At 41.8% G+C, this 19,908-nt stretch overlaps 1 protein-coding gene across 1 annotated transcript in view; it reads left to right on the forward strand.

Annotated features, from left to right (window-relative positions):
• HCF101 (ATP binding protein) overlaps window positions 1–19,908 on the forward strand; it is a 461,386-nt gene that overhangs the window by 402,097 nt on the left and 39,381 nt on the right. The gene's annotated exons all lie outside the window — the stretch shown is intronic.

The following is a 19,908-nucleotide window of genomic DNA, read 5'->3' on the forward strand; positions in this document are numbered from 1 at the left end:
CAAAGTAAGATCTCAGGATTAGAGGAAAATATGGTGACCATGAAAGCTGATCATGATAGGGAAATTGACTCTATGCAAAACAAGTTATTAACTATGGATGAGGAAATGACTATCATGACGTTCAATCATAATAATCAGTTGGCTGACATGCAAGCGAATCATAAAGAAGAAATAAATTTCATGCAGCATTGCTTGATGAACATGAAGGAAAAGAACGATAAAGTAATAAAAGACATGGAAGAACATCATGCCAGACAAATCAGTGCTATAAAGGTTGAACACTCTAGTCAGATGGATGCCATTAAAATACAGGTTCAAAAGTTTCAACAATGGTCAGAGGATAAGAGAAACCAGGAAACATCAACAGATCCAGAGCCTTCTCATTTGTTACAACAAGTTCCATCTTATTATGAGGAGGTTATTGATTCGATTGAAAGATGGTTGATTGAAGGTGATCCAGACAGACTTAAGAATGATAAAGATCAGATGCAAGATGAAGAAAGACATAGCACGCATATCTTACATACTTCATCTGATAGTTTTGAAACAGAAAGTTCCGTGTCATCAGTCATACAACCAGCCAGAAAGAAAAAGCGCAAGAGAAAGAAAATGAGAAGAAGATTTGACGCATCAGATGGCCGCGAGCAGCTTGATTTTCGGATAGGAAAAAGTCCTACCATATGCAAAATTGGACATGGCACATCCGACAAGCAGCTGACAGATTTGCCTGAAAGTAGGCAAATGCTCAGTATGCACTTTATTGAACACATGTGATGCCATGGGGCATCTTTTGTGTCGTATTTCTAACCCTACTCCTTGTTTTTTTCGCATTTTTATTTCTGCTTTAGATAGTCAATAAATGAAGAGCTTTTATCTTTCTTGTGCTTAATGTTATATGATGATTTTTGGATGGATGCTACTTATTTTTGTGTTGTATGGATGCAGATTCTGGATTCTCACATTCCTGCAAGCAGCAACGTGTCCCCAAGTAGAGCCAGATGTTGACCACTATTGGTCAACTACCCATGCAGTACACCCCCCTTTTCTTTGCAAAAAGGGGCAGCACCTGATCAGCGTGTCGTGCCATCCTGCAGTCATCAGCAGCTTAATCATTTTGATTGTAAACCCAGTCTGCATATATGAATTGTAAATAATCTTAGCAGACATGAGTCATGTATGTATATTGCCTAGGTGGACCTAACTTTCTGATGGTAATCTACGTCCCGGAAGGTTTTTCGTCTCACCGATCCATGATCGGCAGAGTTTTCCTTCAAACCTGACCCCAAAGCCGGGATGGATTTTGTCATTAGAATTTTAGGAGAATCCTAGTGTGTTGATCTGCTAGATTATAGTTGTGTCGCAGAACTGGGTGGTTTGTGAGGGTCTATGTTAAGTGGGTTTGTCCCCTTGAGATGTAAATTGTAAAAAAGTCATCATGAAATGTGTCTTGAGCAATGTTGCACAAAGCGCGATCGGGATTTAATCGGCGCCGGGAAAAAAGCGGAAAAAATCGTTAAAAGCGGGAAAAAAGCGGAAAAAAGCGGGAAAAAAGCGTTTGGCACAAAAATATTCATTTTTTTTCATTTTTTTTCAATTTTTTTAATATCTAAACCATCTACAACATAAAATAAATACATTGACACATAAATATGATAAAAAAACTAATATATAAGATGTTTAATATCATTTCTAGCGCTAAAATCACACATAACATTGAATCATGTCCTGAATAGTAAGTCCTGAGTCCCAACTCAGCCTCAAAATATCAACAAAAAATATGATAATGTATCTCATTATGTCATAATGTCATATACAATAAAATGAAAGTCTAATCCTATTGATTTCCTCCAGCTCCTCTCCCTCACCTCTTCTCCTCCTCCGCGCGCAAACAACAAAATGACATAAAAAAAATCGATTTTCGCCTATTAAAAGCCCGCTGCCCCGTGCCTCTGCGATTTTTTCAAAAAATCGCGATTTTTTCCGAAAAAATCGCTATAAAAAAAAGTCCGAGAGTTTTTGGTATAAAAATCGCGATTTGATCGGGCAGAGGAAAAAATCGCGATTTTCCGATAAAATCGCAATTTTATCGCGATTTTAACAACACTGGTCTTGAGGGTTGAAAATGTTTTAAATCCCCTCATGAGTCCTAAGTCCTAGGTCTTAGGTGATGTTTCCGAAGGCTTAGTTCGATGATCCATTTTAAAATGAATAAAAATAATAAAATCAATAAAAAAAATAATAAAAAATCAATAAATAAAAATAATAAAATAATTAAAAAATCATAAAATAGAGCAAAAACCCTAAAATAATAAAATAATAATATTTTAAGTGAATGCATGCAAAATATTATTTTAATAATAAGTTAACAATTTCGACGGATGAGATTAAGAGATGTCTCGATCCTCATCGACGATCGAGATCATTTTGACATGGATCACTCGAACTAGCCGTTGGGATCATTTCCTTTAAATAGGGTCTTAGGGGGTCATTTCAGATCATTGGGAATAAGATCTGTGAGTCTGGTACTGAGGAAGCTCTCTTGTAAATCTGTTTTTGGTTAATAAAAGAAGACTTTGGGGTCCATATCTTGCTAGTGTTACTTTCTTGAAATGCTGTGAGATTGTTTAATTTTCTGCATATTTTCTTTTCAGCCATTAATAATAGCTTTTTTGTAGAGTATTGTGGGCACAAGTATCTTGTCCACTTGCTAGGGTTTGAGTGCTGTTAGGGTTTCTGAAGTAATGGCAGGTATCTCCATTACTGTTTGAGATCTAGCAGCATTTTTGCCCTCTTTATTGACGGTTGTTTTGAGCTGTGCAGAAAACATTTTCTAAAGGAAATTTGTGGGCATTCGGGGAAGTTCTCGGCTGAACCAGCCAACTCCCGCAAGCATTTTTTGCTGAGCCCAGTTGGATTTGATCCTGGGTCTATCATTCGGTTTATTTTTCTGATTTGCATGAGAGATTTTCTGAAGTTCCTCACAGTGAAAATCTGAAATCTTTATTTCTTTAAAATATTCCTGTGCTCATTGCTGAGTCTGGCTGTTAAGGGGCCAAATCTGTAAATTATTAAGCTGATCTAGGGCTTCAATTTCAGATTTTTTGCTTTATGCTGTTTTTATTAGGGTTTAGGGTTTTTTTTTAGGTTAGTTTCTGGCATACATCATTTTAGGTTCTCTTTTCTCTTGCAGATAACAGGTACATGTGGTCGGTCTAGAAATTTTCAGGGTTTCATCAAGCAAATTCACGAGGAGTGAGATAACAGATCTAATCGTTCAAAACCCTCAGATTTCTGGACAAGCGATGAACATTTTTTTAAACCGAATGTGCCTTTATCCATGTTGTTGACCTGCGTACAAGCGAAACAAAGCCACTGTAAATTTGTGTATCAATGGCTCAGCCATCGTCTTCACGTATGCTTGCGTGTTATTGGAGTGTGGTGTTAAATCCATTGCCGTTTGGAAACTGAGACTGCGATGGCCTGTGGATCATGGGCGTTTCGTACATAAAACATCGAAGCTGTAGCGGAATATTCGTGAGCCTGCGGGAGGGTGATGCACAATCAACTTCGATCAGAGTGGGAGCTCCTGGTAATTCGTTTTTATTACACAATTCGTTTTGCACGATCAAAGTTAGCGAGGGTTAAGCCTGGAGAAAAGCGAAACAGCAAAGCCACCATCGATCACTGCGTATCAGCTATTGATTCACGCATCTTCATTCACTGCTGTCTGCTATCAACACGTCACTGGGCAAGGTAATATCTTTCAAGAGCCTGCGTAACCTGTAATCGATTTCAAATTTTTCTGCCGCCGTCGCCTTCCTCCCTGGCTGACTGAGTATCATCGTTTCCAAGCACGCTTTTCCTGGTCGTGGGCTTATGTTTTACACGCTGTGGAATTGTCGTTTGGCTCACGTTCAGCATTTTTGAGTTTTACGGTATATGCATACCTGCGTAGGTTAGGATGTATAGTTTTTAAGTTTCGTTTCCCTTTTTTTTAGTTTAGACTTAACCATCGTAGGTTTAATTTAGGTTTTTTTTGTTTTTTGTTACGTATTTAGATCTTATTTCTTTTGTTTTAAAATAGTTTCATTTTATTAATGTAGATTCATAAAAACAAAAAAAAAATGTTTATGTTTTAGTCATAGATTTTAGATTTAGGTTTTTGTATAGTTAATGTTTTAGATTTTAGTTAGAATAGATTTTAAGTTGTTTTTTAAAGATTTTTAATTTTCATTTTTATAATATAATTAGATTTTAAAAAAAAAAAAAATTCGAAAAAATATAAAAATTTTGTGGAAAATTATTTTTTGCCAGTTTCAGTGGTTTTCATGTTATATCTTTCATGCTGAGATCTAAATTTTCAAGTCGAGATACGAAATTGATATCTAGTTAATGATTTACGATTCTCGTGGTGTTTTAAGGCATTTATCTCTTCAAAATTTTCAGTGCTGGATATCGTTTTGGTCATTGTGATTTAGCTGATGACAAATGATTGCTGTTCACAGTTTATGTTTCTATATCATCTAATAAGTAATCGTTTTAATAACAATCTCTTAAGGCACTGGTCTGCTAAATTAATCAAATCATTTTAGTGCTTATTTTAATCGTGTCTCGTGTCTCCCAACCAACTGGTCGACAGTTGGTCCTATCATCTCATAGGGACTACCCCCCTTAGTCGCGGGAGACAGGCTTAAACGGAGGGATCGGGGATCAGAGTGACAGCCCCTGGTCTGAGGGTTGTCGTGTCAATCTGCGCGACAACAAGCCTCATCATTGGGTAACTATATGGACCTTAATACACCTCCAAGCTTATTAAAATAAACTCTTCTCATAATTTCTTATATGTTTTAATTATATTTTGCTTAATGAGATGAGTAAAAGTGAGATGTATGTTTAGTGGTCTAATGTGCATTGATTGCAGGTTTTTGAGAGCAAATCATGGCAATTTTAGCTAATTAAGGGCAAAAACTCGAATGAGACAAGGAGGAGAGATTATAGGAGATGGATCCTCCTCATTAAATCCTCGCTCATTCGAATATTCTTCAATCAAATCACACTAACTCAGAGTTGCAAGCAGCCAAGTCATGAAGATCATGGGCAGTCGAGCCAGTGGCAGTTAAGAGTCAGTTCATCTTGAGTTTGGGAGCCAAGCCTCCCTAGATTTAAATAAGTTGTTGGAGACTTCAATTCTAAGTTGCACAAAATGGGGAAATGCGTACGAGTTTCCGAAACGAGCACGGGTACGAAACGTGACCCCCCCAAATTTTGGAAACAGGGAAATGCAATATATATATATATATATGAGGACATCTAAGAAATATGTGCAATCATAAAGCATATATGATACATTCTAATTTATTACATTATTATTAAATTGTCAATTGTCAATGCATAAACTATAAGTCTCTAAATTTACATCACATTTACTCATGAATGATCACATAATGAAAATAGCAATATCCAAAATCAACCATGAGAAATTTCTAATTTCTTGTTTCGTGCTTGATTAGGAGTCTCCTCCTACATAGTCGAACGACCTTAGTGCTCTTGATTAAATACAATTTCCATACCCTAGTACCCTACATGCTCTTGATTATTGGGAGTCTCCCCTAGATAGAGGGCTTGGTTCTCTTGATTAAATACAAGTTCCATACCCTAGTACATGAAAAAATCCAATGGAAACATTGCAAACCCCCCAATCCTGAAATCCTGAAAAACAAATAAGCCTGTTGGATTTGGAGTGAGATCTAAAATTCTACTTTCTCCATATGAAATCCAATGAGGGTGAAACCAATCTCAAACATCCTGATTTATTTCATGGTAATGTTAAAAACTTAAGTAAAAGGATGAAAATGAAAAATAAAGGAGAATGTCACTTTTACTTAAAGAATTTAACATTACCATGAACTGCATATCAACACTAGGGCCATAGGCCTGAACATTAGGCTGCCCCACTCAAAAAATCCTCTTTCTTATAACTTGAGAGGCATCTAGAAGCATATAGAAGATACTTTAGTCGCCCAATAAAAAATTAGAAGAAAAAAATTAAAAAAATACAAGAAAAAGTCAAGTTAGAAGAGAAAACTCCACCATACGGCTTGGAAACGTGTTTCTGGCTATACTAGCCATGTTTCCTCCTCGAGAAACGAGCCAGTACGGCTGGAAATGAGTTTCTAGGCCGTACGGTACGAGTTTCCTCGTTTCCATTTCATTTCCGACCGGAAATGGACCCTTCTCCAACATTTCTTGTACAACTTTCCTTGTTTCCGTTTCATTTCCGGTCGAAAACGAACCCTTCTCCAATGTTTCCTGCAACTTAACTTCAATTGTATAAATAAGGAGGCCTAGAGCCTCATTAGGATTTGGATTTTTTATGTAAGAGCACGAAGCATTTTCAAGTGCAAGTTTGTGGCAAAACATTGTTATGTAATTTTTCTGATATGATAATGAGAATGAGCATTTCCTTGATCTAGCACTGAGTTGACTCACAGTGATGAAGCTCTTGGGTTAGGGCCCAACCCTAGCAGCAAAGGCTCCTCTTCTTGTACTTGTATGTTTAGGTTATTTCATAGATTAATTGTTGAATTGGTTTTAGCATTGTTTCATTACAAGTAGTGGTAAATTTGATTAGTTTGCTTCCATTTGTGCATAGCTTTAGCAGTAGTTTAGAGAGGTAAAGGAATACCAAAAATGTTGATAGCAGGTGGATTTGGCCTCACTCCTCCCTTCAGGGACCATGGTTTGAGGGAAAACTCCTATTTAGCTCCAAAAAGACATAATTCTGATTTCTTATGGAATTTAGGGTTTTCAGCTACTTAGGCCAGCATCTTTTCAGTTTTCAAAGGATAGGTTTCAATTGTCATTTCTGATATCTTCAGCTTTGTATTATATCTCATGGTGTTTCACAATATTCTGCAAGTATTTACATGCATGACTTGGGAAATTAAATAATGAAATTTTGTTTCCTTAAGTTGATTGGAAATCTTTCTTGTTTGACATGATTCATGGATAAATGTCAGTGTTGTATGTATTGCAGGAGTTTCAATAATGCAGGAAGATCTCATGCTAGCAACCCCAGCCTAACCTCATCCATGCATGATCACCAAAAGCCACTAAGTTCATCAACCAATTCATCATTCCATAAGAACAATTTTCCAGGTTTGTTGAGCAAATCCAACCATCTTACAAACTTTGGTCTGAGCTCTGAGGAATTCCTAGCCACCCCCTTGCCTTGTTTCTTCCATCATTCACCTTCCCTAATCCCTATACCACCTTCCAAATCACTCCTATTGGTCGTGGCTAGATCCTATAGGAATACAGGGGATCCTGTAGGAGCATTAGGACATCCTGTAGGACAACTTATAGTGGCATGTTTTGAGGCCGATTTGTGGAAAAAGCATCCAAGAAGATAGGAGAAGGCCCCTACTTGCCTCCCAAGCCATCTGACCTTTCACCACCATCTCTAACCCACTGGCCACACCACCAAGAAGATTTAGCATTCACTTTTTCACAAAAAAGGGACAAAAAGGAAAAAAGAGTTATTGTGTTCATTCATGTGCACAATAGTAGAATGTTTAGTTATTTCAGATTGCATGCCTAGGACAGTTAGGATTACACGCATGTTAGCTTAGAATTCTTTTGAAGTAAGATCTCTTAGCAATTAGTTAGATGAGTGGTGTGTTTAAACTTTAAAGCATTGATTTCAGCCTTTCCTTACTGCAGTAGACAATATTTCTATTCTCCTAATTAGTGCAAAATTCCCTTCTTCATTTTTAATCAAACTTCTTCTGAATCAATAGAAGGCTAGTTTGAGAAACCATAGTGGTCTATCACCAACTGAGCAGTGACAAAGAGTGGACCCACCGCATCTGCTTATGTATACAACACTGTCGCCTCCAAGTTTGTACGAACCTCAAGTTGATAAAGTAAAGTTGGTAGTCCCAGGAGTTGCAGCATTCTTGCTGCAATACTAGTGCTCATCACTTTTTGGCGCCATTGCTAGGGAGGTGTCTGAGTAAGATGTGATTTCTGCTTTCTTTCTTCCATTTCTTATCTCTTTCATTCTTCTATTAGCTTCATTTCTGCAAGAGTAATTGTAAGTTGGTTTTCTTTCTTTTCCATTCTGCAAGTGAGATTTCATTTAGCAGTTAGTATCCATTCAGTTTGTTATTTCAATTTTGCAATTAGTCTCAAAGCTTGAAAAAAACACAAAACAAAACAAAAACACTTCTTTCATGCCTCGTAGGAATAGGGATAACTTAGGAAAATTTCTGCCAAATACCCCCACCACTTCAAATAGCCAACCTTCCCTCTTCTTCGGTGGCTGTGAATTGGAGGACCCCTTAGGCGAACAACCAGAGATTTTTGAAGAGCCTATAGGGGGAGAAGAAGAAGGAGAACCCATTCCAACTGACCTAATGGCTAAAAATAGAAATGACAGAGGAGATAGAGAAAGAATTGAGGGTGCTTTTCCCATCAGAGAAACCAATGGGGATGCCAAGATGAAAAACATAAGCCCCTCTGCTCTTCCTCACTTCCATGGCCTGACCTCAGAAGATCCAGATACTTTCTTGTTTGAGTTCATTGTCATATGTAGAACTTATGATTACACCACTGATGATCAGAAGTTGAAATTATTCACATCCACTCTCAAGGATGCAGCTTTGCGCTGGTTCATGGGTTTACCTGAGGATAGCATCAAAACTTGGGCTTAGATACAACAAGCCTTCAACAATAAATATCAGGACTACTACAGGTCCAAAGACACTAAAGAGGAAATTTTTAGAATGACCTTGGGACATGATGAATCCTTAAAGGACTATGAGGAAAGATTCCAGCTTAGCTACAAAAGGGCCAGGTGCACGCTTGATCCTGAGTCACTGAAGCTAGTCCTACTCGGGGGGTCACGGAAGACCTTTTGGAGGCCCTAAACTTGCTAGCAGGAGGGGACATCTACCAGCTACCCTATGATGATATCAAGATTGTCTTTAAGAACCATTCTAGGGCAGCTAGGAAAAAGGGTAGGGGTAGTCAACCAATGGCTAGCTCATCCTCTTCCAACACATCCATAAAAGGTGAAATCGGAAATATGATGGAAGATTTCAAGAGTGAAATGCTGCAAACCCTTGCCCTACAGATGGACATTGTGCACATCAAGAGAAAGCAGGAGGAAGCAAAGAGAGCATTAGCCATCTTTTGCGCCCTAGGAATGAATGCCCATTAAACCTTATAGAAATTTTCTCGATCTGTGAAGGAAACCACTGCACAGAAAAGTGCCCTTCTCTATGTTAAAATTGGCAACCAGGGAAAAACTTCATGTGGGTCATCTTATTCATGGCTAATAATATTTTTATTAGATTCCTCTCGTCGAGAGGTGTAGGATTGATATAAAGATCATCCGATTCCGATAAGTATTCATGGAGATATGAATTTATTTTGATTATGAAATTATTATCAAGCCGACCTACAACTCATGTAGGCTCAAAAGCCCAACAGTCGCATCTATTCAAACACCAACGTTGTGTATAAATATAAGAGGACTTTTCCTCATTTGGACTCTGATCCAGGTCGATATTGGTGGCCACCTGCCAAGTCCACCTGGACCCCCACCATTGTCTTTCTCAGCATTTTCAGTTTCCTTAATTGTAGCACAATTTACTACTTTTAGCAGTTTTTCGGGTCCTGAACTTCTGGAGCCGTTTTGAGGCCCTAAACGACGTTTTTTGGGAAATCTGGGGGCAACATGGGTCCATGGACCGATGTTGCCCTTCCCAAAGTGGTAGTGCTCGGATAGATCTTTCTAACGAGCTATTGTACGCGTCAAACGGAGATCGTATGCCAAAGTTACAACCCTGGGAAGTTGATGTACCAATTTACCCAAACGGGGCCCACAGTTTGGCGTTTCATCTCCTAGGGTTAGGTTTTGGAATGTTAAGGGTTTTCCATTGTTTCTCAACAATAAATAGGCCTTCGAGCCTCATTGTAACACAGTTCAGAGGCATGTAGCCATCACATCTCTTCTCAGAGATAAGCTACCATCGCCCTAGCTAGTTTATTTCCATTTCTGTTTGTAAGCATATTTCAGTATTTTCCATTAATGAAATGAAGTATTATTTCCGCTGCATCTTTATGTATATGGTTATCTCTGTAATTTGTTGCGTTCCTGTTTAAATCCGGATCAGTGGTATCAGAGCGGTCTGCTTTTTCTCTGTTTTTCTTTGCATGTCCCCAACAAGGTCGGGATATAAGGAGTTAGGGCTTGAACTGGTTGAACCTTTGCAAGACCAGCCTCGCAAATCCCGACGGCCTCCCATGGCGGACGAGAAGAAAGACGAGGGGGCAGGAGATCCCATCAAAATCTTGCTCGAAGAAGCGCTCGAGCGACAACGGAACGCGATGATGGACAGCTTTGCGCAGATCCTTCAGCAGCTACCCAGAAGCGGCGCATCGGCTTCCAGCAGCTCCTATGGAAACGCCACACCCTTTAAGGTACAAGTTAATTTTGAAATCCCCATATTCGAGGGTCAGATAGACGCCGATGCCGTAGATAAATGGTTAAATCTGCTAGAGGGTTATTTTTCTGTTCATGAATTTTCGAGTCGGGAAAAGATTGTTTTTGCTCTTCTCAAAGCAGCCCCCCACGTCAAGGACTGGTGGGAAACCTACTGCGAGCAGAAGGATGAAAGTACTGGCTCACTATTTTCAGCCGCACCCACCTGGGATTCGTTCCGGGATGCCATCAAGGAGCAGTACTACCCTGTCGGAAGCTATGAGGATGAATACATAAAGTGGACCACGCTGCGGCAGGGAAGGGACCAAGACGTGCCGGAGTTCACCAATCTTTTCCATACCCTTCGCACAAAGTTAGGTATCAAGGATTCGGAGCAACATTTGATACTCAAATATCGTGGCTGCCTGCACAAGTACATCCAGGAAGAAATACAGTTCCTAAACATCCCCTCGCTCGGCGCAGCATACCGGTATGCCGTCAAGGTCGAGCAGAAGTTTAAACAAAAGAAGCGAGACTTTGGATCTGCGAATCCAAAGTAGGGGAAAGGTGCCCCTAAACCACAGAACAAAGGACAAAGCCAAGGCGGGACAACCCAAGACAACCAGCCGAAGCTGCAAGCAAAGAGCAACGCCGCGAAGCCGAGAAAGGACACTGGAAAATGGTGCGAGTTCCATAAGAGCTCCACTCACAACACAAGTGAGTGTCGGGCCAAGCAGTCACTGGTGGCTGAGCTAAAGGTTTCAGAATCAGATGCATGTTCCGACTCTGAGTCAGAACCCGATAAGGGGTATGAAAAAGGGAAGCAGATCATTGATGCGGATCCCAGCGCCACTGTTGCTACCACAAAGATCCAGAAGAATGAACCCGAAGATCCAGAGGAGGAGGAGCGTCTCTTCCACTCCCAGATGTGGGTAAAGGGCTCCCCGATACAGTTCATTGTTGATAGCGGGAGTCAAAAGAACCTCATTTCGGCAGAGGTCGTGAAGCGGTTGGGCTTATCGACCACAGCACATCCACAACCATACACCATTGGGTGGCTTCACCAAGGGCGAGATCTTCGCGTGAGCCAGCAGTGTCGCCTTCCATACAACATCAAGCCCTTCACGGATGAGGTATTGTGTGACATTGCTCCCCTTGAAGTTTGTGATGTATTACTAGGACAACCATACTTGTGGAAGCGACATGCTGTGTATGAATCAAGGCCCCGTGCTGTTATTATTACATTGGGAAATAAGTTGTTCAGGATACCAGAGGTAGCACCACCTGCCGCCATCTCTTTGATTACTGCAAAACAATGCAGTAAGATCATTTCCAAAACCAGGAAATTTGTTTTCCTGATGATACGCCCTCAAGGGAAGAAGAAGACAGTGGCCGCAGCCTCCAAACGGGGTCCCTCTGCACGGCAGCTACAGATGGACAAGATTGTGGAGGAGTACGAAGACATCTTCACCTCCCCGGCAGGGGTTCCTCTGCACTGTCAAGTCAAGCACTCCATCGATCTGACCCCAGGTGCGCCGCTACCCAATGGACCAATTTATCGGCGCTCCATTCTAGAGAACAATGAAATCAAGAGGCAGATTCAGGAGCTCCTGCAGAAAGGTCACATCCGTCCGAGTTCTTCGCCCTGTGGGAGCCTGATAGTGTTGGTACAGAAGAAGGATGGGACGTGGAGACTCTGTATTGACTATCGGGCGCTGAACAAGATCACTGTTCGTAATAGGTACCCGATCCCGCGGATTGATGACCTCCTAGACCAACTAAAGGGGGCGAAATATTTCAGCAAGATCGATCTGAAGTCAGGATATCACCAGGTACCAATTGAACCCTCAGATGTATGGAAGACTGCCTTCAAATCGAAGGAGGGCCTCTTCGAATGGTTGGTCATGCCTTTCGGATTGACGAATGCTCCTGCAACCTTTATGAGGCTAATGGATGACATCTTGCGGCCATTCACCAACTCCTTCGTAGTAGTATACTTGGATGACATTCTGATCTTCAGCCAGAGTTGGGAAGAGCACCTCCACCACATCCGACAGGTTCTCCAAACACTACGGCAACACAAGCTATGCGCCAATTTGGAGAAATGCACTTTTGGCATGACCGAGGTTCAGTATCTGGGATACATCATTGATGAACAGGGGGTGCATGTCGATCCAGCCAAGGTCCAAGTCATTCGGGATTGGCCCTCTCCAACCACTCTAACAGAGCTCCGCAGCTTTCTAGGTCTTGCCAACTTCTACCGCAGGTTTGTGTTGGGATTTTCTCATATTTCTTGGCCCTTGAGTCAAGTCACCAAGGGCGGGGCGAAAGCAAAATTCTTTTGGTCTGAATCTCAACAGAAGGCATTCAGGGAGTTGAAGGATCGCCTCTGCACAGCACCAGTGCTCGCGTTACCAGATTTACAACAACCATTTGAGGTCGAGACAGATGCCTCTGACTATGCTATTGGGGCAGTCCTTACTCAACATGGACATCCAGTGGCATATCACAGTGAAACACTTTCAGACACAGTCCGGAAGTACCCCACTTATGATAAAGAGATGTATTCCATTATACAGGCCTGCCGACAATGGAAGCATTACATTTTGGGGAAGGAAACGGTCATCCACACAGACCACCGACCTCTGCAGTTCATACAGACCCAAGGGAAATTGCAGAATGATCGCCATTAGAAGTGGTCTACATACCTGCAACAGTTTCACTTGAATATCAAGTATAAAAAGGGCAGCACCAATAATGTTGCAGATTGCCTCAGTCGACCACCGATCATGGCGCTAACCACCGTGCTCAACTCTTGCGGGCACGAGACTTCTGATTGGCCACTTCTCTACAAAAGCGACCCAGAATTCGGCCACACATACCAGACACTCTTGGAGGGTCGGCAGGTTGCATATTTTCACCTCCAGGATGCCCTATTATGCCACCTCGGTCACCTCTGTGTTCCTTCAAGCGAGCGTGCCAAGATGATTTGGGAAGCACACTACAGTCGGGCTGCTGGGCATTTCGGGGTCGAGAAAACAGTGGCAGTACTGCAAAACTATTTCTATTGGCCGAATCTTCGACAGGATGTTGGGAAGTACATCCGATCATGTACTGCCTGTGCCATTGCCAAACCGACCATTAAGAAGCAAGGCCTCTATACCCCGTTGCCTACCCCTAGTCGACCTTGGGAATCCATCTCCATGGATTACATGTCAGGCCTTCCTTCCACTAAGCATGGAAATGACTGTGTTTTTGTGGTCGTCGACAGGTTCTCAAAGATGGCCATTATGATGGCCTGCAAGAAGAATATCACAGCAGAAGCCACTGCTAAACTCTTCTTTGAACGAGTGTGGGTGCACTTTGGGATCCCACAGTCTATCATCTCAGATCGGGACAGTCGGTTTCTCAGCACCTTTTGGTCCAGTGTCTGGTCAATGCTGGACACCAAACTCACAAAGTCCACAGCCTTCCATCCTCAAACTGATGGCCAGACAGAAGTTGTCAATAGGATGATTGTGCACATTCTGCGCATGTATAACTCAAAGCATCCATGCACATGGGACGAGAGCCTCCCCTACGTTCAGCACAGCTACAACCGAGCTCTTCACAGCTCCACTGGCCATAGCCCTTTTCAGGTGGGTTTGGGATTCCAGCCACTATGCCCCATTGATGTGGCCATGCCACTTGCAGCTACTCACATGAATTCAGCTCATGTCCAGTCCGAAACAGATAAGGCCACCAGCTTCATTGAGCGCATCCAACATATTCGCCAGCAGGTCCATGACATTCTTGAGAAATCAAATGCCAAGTACAAGCAGCGACATGATCAACATCGGGTGCCACACAAGTTTCAGGTGGGCGACAAAGTCTGGTTGCATTTGCAAAAGGAACGCCTTACTGGAGCCTATCGAAAATTGAGACCACTCCGATATGGTCCTTACACCATTACTAAGGCTATGGGAGACAATGCATTTGAGCTCAGCATTCCCCCATTCCTTGGCCTGCACCCAATATTTAATGTGGACCACCTTCGGCCATACTTTCCACCATTGCTAGACACATCCGACATTGCAGAACAGCTCAAACCCACAGAATTAAATCCAGATTACATGGAACAAGCTGCAACTGATCGGATCATGGACACACAGATCAAGAACACTCGCCAACAGAATATCCAACTGTATCGAGTTGTCAAAGCGGGCCAACTCCTTCAGCAGGGCAAGTGGCTCACCAGGGAAGAAGTTCAGCAGAAGTTTCCTCATCTCATGGAGGAGCTCAATGCAATGGGGACCATTGCTTCCTAAGGGGGGAGGAATGATCCAGGTGGATATTGGTGGCCACCTGCCAAGTCCACCTGGACCCCCACCATTGTCTTTCTCAGCATTTTCAGTTTCCTTAATTGTAGCACAATTTACTATTTTTAGCAGTTTTCCGGGTCCTAAACTTCTGGAGCCGTTTTGAGGCCCTAAACGACGTTTTTTGGGAAATCTGGGGGCAACATGGGTCCATGGACCGATGTTGCCCTTCCCAAAGTGGTAGTGCTCGGATAGATCTTTCTAACGAGCTATTGTACGCGTCAAACGGAGATCGTATGCCAAAGTTACGACCCTGGGAAGTTGATGTACCAATTTACCCAAACGGGGCCCACAGTGTGGCGTTTCATCTCCTAGGGTTAGGTTTTGGAATGTTAAGGGTTTTCCATTGTTTCTCAACAATAAATAGGCCTTCGAGCCTCATTGTAACACAGTTCAGAGGCATGTAGCCATCACATCTCTTCTCAGAGATAAGCTACCATCGCCCTAGCTAGTTTATTTCCATTTCTGTTTGTAAGCATATTTCAGTATTTTCCATTAATGAAATGAAGTATTATTTCCGCTGCATCTTTATGTATATGGTTATCTCTGTAATTTGTTGCGTTCCTGTTTAAATCCGGATCAGACTCACTCTTCTCATCACATATCTCTCTCTCTACTGCACAGAAATGAGTCTCTTCTCTACTGCGCAAAAATGGGTCTCTCTCTCATACATGTGAAGCTGGAAGCTGTTGAACCTGAAGCTGCAACTGCAGATCCAAAGATTGACTTGCGTGGCCTAGAAGATCTCCTCTTTGGAACTGTGTTGTAGGTCCATCTAGATCTCCTCTAAAAGCCGCAACTTTTGGTGGTGGAATGAAATCAATCTGACAAACGGTTTGCAAGATATCAACTGCCCTAGTTTGAAGCCGGAAACTGCTGAAACTAAAGTTGCAACTGTAGAAGTAAAGATTGACCTACGTGGCCTAGAAGATCTCCTCTTTGGAACTGCGCTGTAGGTCCATCTGGATCTCCTTTGAAAGCCGCAACTTTTGGTGGTGGAATGAAGTCAATCCGACGAATGGTTTGCAAGATATCGACTGCCCTAGTTTGAAGCCGAAAACTACTGAAACTGAAGCTGGAACTGCAGAAGTAAAGATTGACCTGCGTGGCCTAGAAGATCTCCTCATCTGAACTACGTTGTAGGTTCATCTGAACCTCCTCTGAAAACCGCAACTTTTGGTGGTGGAATGAAGTCAATCTGACGGTCGGTTTGTGAGATATCGTTTGCCCTAGTTTGATGATGAAGCCGCTAATGCTGATGCTGCTGATCTAGGGTTTGCTACTGCTGATATGAATCAGATTTATTGTACTATTTCTCTCTGCTGAATTATTGAAGATAAAAGAAGATTTGATCAAAGGGTTTCCCACACATTGTGGGGTTTGTCCCTGGCTAGCCGCCACATCTTGTGTCTCTTGTCTTGGCTTGTTTTCTGTCGATCGTTTAATGTTCTATCTGCACTTTACTTTATGTACATGTGATTGCTAATCTATGGAATATAATAAGAAAAATAAGTAAATGTTATAAGCATAGAACATGCCATAACTTAACATGGTATCAGAGTTGAGGTGAAGACAAAGCCCGAGCAAGAGCAAGAGCAATCACCGAAGACAATATTGGTGAGGCTATCCTAAAAGAACTATGGGGTCCTCAACACTTTGCCGAAGGCAAGCTACATAAGAAAGATGACTATCACGGATGGAAGATGCCTATCGATCTAACCCTAGAAGATCCAGGAGTGCTGGACCATGTAAGAGGCAATATTGTTGAGCCTCCATCAAATGCATCTGCTGCTGCATGGAACAAATGGAAAATCGAAGAAGTCAAAATAGAAGATCATCTGGGACTCTATCAACAAGCACTTGGTGGCCTACATCTTTGAACTGGACACCTCCAAGGAAATCTACGATAGATTGGTGAGTTTATTTAAAGTTAATGATGCAAATCAAGTTTTGTTTCTTAGAAATAAGCTGAGGGAAATCAAGAAGGATAAAGATGAGAGTATGCAAGCATACTTCTTAAGAATCACCGAGATCAAGAACGATCTCCTATCTATTGGGGAAATTATTTCTGACAGAGAAACGACACTCACAACTCTTGGAGGATTACCATCCGAATGGTACGTGTTCAGGACTACTCTTCTAAACTATAATGTAATTCCTGGTTTCGAGGAATTAATGGCTAGATGCATTCAAGAAGAAACAAGGGAAGAAGAAAAAGAAATGCCCATCCCTAAAGGTCCTCCTATTGCCTTTTCTTCTCATGCTAAGAAAAGAAATAATTCCGGGACTAAATCAAAAGGAAAGGCTGGACCTAAGGCTGGAAGAAAATGACTATGTTACATATGCGATAAAGCAGGTCACTATGCAAGGGAGTTCCCTGATAGAAAGGACTCACACCAGGACAATGATCAAAATCCCTCTGATGGCAATCAAAGGAATGACAAATTCAATAGCAAAGGTAAGAGGAGAGTTGGGAATCGAGGAAGAGGACAACCATTCAAGAAGGCTAGAAATTCCAGGATGTATTAAATGCACCTGACCTAAAAAAAAGAACCTAGTGTCCATCTCGACAATGGAAGACAAAGGCTACAAGGTAACCTTCAACGATGGCAAGGTACGTATATGGAAAAATAATGTTAAAGATGCCTTTACTCTTGGGTTTAGTGTTGATTCATTATATCAGGTCGATGGAAGTCTGCTAGGTGTCATGTCTTATGACACATATCTTCAGTCCGAATTTTGGCATCGAGGTTTGCTCCCCTTCATTATAAAGTTATACTCGGTGTAAGAAAAATGGTGACAGGGATGCCTGAATTCCGAGTAGAGAAAGAAGGTGTATGTCCAGGATGTGTTGAAAGAAAGCTCAAAAGGGGACCATTCCCCTCAAGCCAAAGCAAGACCTCTGATATATTATAGTTGGTTCACTCAGGCATACCCGAGGTTGGCATTAAGAGGGAGACTACTACACCACATACTCCAGAGCAGAATGGTGTGGCGGAAAGGAAGAACCGTACGATTGTGGAAGTTGTCCGGGCCATGCTACATGATCAAAGACTTCTGAAGTTTCTATCGGCTGAAACTACAAACACCGACGTATATGTACAAAATCGATTCCCTCATCAAGCATTGGGTTCCAAGAATCCTGAAGAAATGTTCATCGGTAAGAAACCTGATGTTTTTCATTTTTTTGGAAGCCTTGTATATTTTCATGTGCTGAAAGAGAAAACTAATAAATTGGGTGCATCTGGAAAGAAGGGAATTTTCGTGGGCTATGGTGAAAATACTAAAGGCTATAGAATCTATGTAGCCGGTCAAAGGGAAATCGTGATTAGTCATGATGTCACCTTTGATGAAGATATGGCTCTCAGCAAGATGGACAATCTTCCGACTTTGAGAAGCTCTCAAGAAGCCGACACCAGGGAACCGAAAGAAAAGGATGATGAATCAATGCCTGATGTAGAAGAACTCATGTATCTGATTGATCCTCATCCAGATGAGCCTTCCTCTTCTAGGAAGAGGCCTTCATGGCTTAAGGGGATACTTGATGATGCTGAAGGACATGCTGCACCCCAAGTAACCTTTCGTGAAAGTAAGAAACCTAATAGGTATCAGGGATATCTGACCATCATGAGCACGATCATACAAAATAAGCCTTCATCATTCTCAGATGCCGTCAAGCATCAAGTATGGAAGGATGCTATGACCGAAGAATATGAGTCTATCATGAAGAATGATGTCTGGGAAGTAGTTCCCAGACCCCAGGACAAGACAGTTGTTACTTCCAAATGGCTTTACAAGATAAAGCATGCAGCAGATGGAAGTACGGAAAAGTATAAGGCTCGTTTTGTTGCTCATGGTTTCTCCCAGAAGGAAGGTATAGACTATGATGTGATATTTGCACCTGTTGCCAGATATACGACCATCCGCTCGATCACAGCCCTTGCCGCTTCACAAGGATGGAACCTACATCAAATGGATGTCAAGACTGCGTTCTTACATGGCTCGATCAAAGAAGAGGTCTACGTGGAGCAACCCGAAGGATTTGAAATTTATGATCGAAAATCTCATGTATGCAGGTTGAAGAAGGCTCTTTATGGGTTGAAGCAAGCACCTCGAGCATGGTATGAGAGGATCGACAGCTACTTGATGAAGCTGGGATTCACTAGGAGTGAAGCCGATCCTAACCTTTACTTTAAGGTTGAAGATGACAAGCCTCTCATACTGGTGTTGTATGTGGATGACCTCTTTCTAACAGGTGCAGACCCTCTCATTCACAAATGTAAGAGGGATTTGGCTTTTGAATTTGAAATGAAGGACCAAGGACTTGAAGTATGGCAGAAGCCAAGGGAAATTTTCCTATCTTAAGGACAATATGTGGTAAATATATTGGAAAGATTTGGTATGATGGACTGCAAGCCTATCACTACCTTGACGATCTTAACTTTTAGAAGTTATATGGTAGTGATGTCGGACCAGATTTCGAAAATGCCTCTGAGTTTCAAAAACTCATTCGCGTTGATGTTCTTGGTGAACCTCGGTCCGAACATATGTTTTGCAGTTAGCACTGTGAGCTCATATTTGGTTGAGCCTCACTACATTGATGCTAAGAATCCTCTAAGATATCTTCATGGCACAATTACTAATGGATTGAGATACACTACCGGAAATATGAAACTGCATGATTATTCGAATGTTGATTAGGCAGGTAGTGTGGAGGATCACCGGAGCACTTTTTAGTGCTGTTTCTCTTTGGATTCTGCTTCGATATAATGGATGAGCAGGAAGCAGAAGTCAGTTGCCATAAGCACCATCGAGACCGGATACATATCTACGAGTATGATCTCGTATGAAGCTGCCTGGTTGGGGAAGCTCTTCAGTGAGCTATTTGAACACATACCATTGTGATTCTCTGTAACAACCAGAGGTGGGATTCGATTATTGAGGAATCCCATATTCGTCGATTGCTCTAGCAGATAGACATCATCTGGGATATGGTAAGTCGATGAGCAAGGAGGCTCCATCGTATTAAGATGTGTACAGGTCGATACACCTTATCAAAGC

The sequence above is a fragment of the Pinus tabuliformis genome, chromosome 3_1, assembly GCF_031772625.1.
Source record: "Pinus tabuliformis cultivar Carrire ecotype Pingquan chromosome 3_1, CPIR1, whole genome shotgun sequence".
Lineage (NCBI taxonomy): Eukaryota > Viridiplantae > Streptophyta > Pinopsida > Pinales > Pinaceae > Pinus > Pinus tabuliformis.